We start from the raw sequence: 771 nt of genomic DNA on the forward strand, positions 1-771 counted from the left end.
TTTTCAAAATCTTTTTCAAAAAAAAATCAAATCTTTTTCATTTTTCTTAGTTATTTTCGAAAATTTTAAAAATATTTTTCAAAAATCTTTTTCTTATCTTTACCACATAATTTTTGAAAATAACATCATCAATTATGTTTTGATTCAAAAATTTCAAGCTTGTTACTTGCTTGTTAAGAAAGATTCAAACTTTAAGTTCTAGAATCATATCTTGTGATTTCTTGTGAATCAAGTCATTAATTGTGATTTTAAAAAAAAAATCAAATCTTTTTCAAAACTAATTTCAATCATATCTTTTCAAAAATATCTTTTTATCTTATCTTTTTCAAAATCATATCTTTTTCAAAAATTTGATTTTAAAATATCTTTTCTAACTTCTTATCTTCTTATCTTTTCAAAATTGATTTTCAAATTTGTTTCGACTAACTAACTAACTTTTTGGTTGTTTCTTATCTTTTTCAAAACTACCTAACTAACTCTCTCTCTCTAATTTTCGAAAATATCTCTCTCTTTTTCAAAAATTCTTTTTAATTAACTAATTGTTTCAAAATTCAATTTTAATTTATTTCTTCTTTTAATTTTCGAAAATCACTAACCATTTTTCAAAAATAATTTTTGAAAATTCTCTTTCTCTCTCTCATCTCATTCTATTTATTTATTCATCTACCAACACTTCTCTTCATCTCACATCTCTACTCTCCTCACCCTTGTGTTTCTTTCCTTACATTACATTCTTTTCTTCTTCTTTTCTTCTACTCACATAGGGACCTC

The sequence above is a fragment of the Arachis ipaensis genome, chromosome B03 (assembly GCF_000816755.2).
Source record: "Arachis ipaensis cultivar K30076 chromosome B03, Araip1.1, whole genome shotgun sequence".
Taxonomy (NCBI): domain Eukaryota; kingdom Viridiplantae; phylum Streptophyta; class Magnoliopsida; order Fabales; family Fabaceae; genus Arachis; species Arachis ipaensis.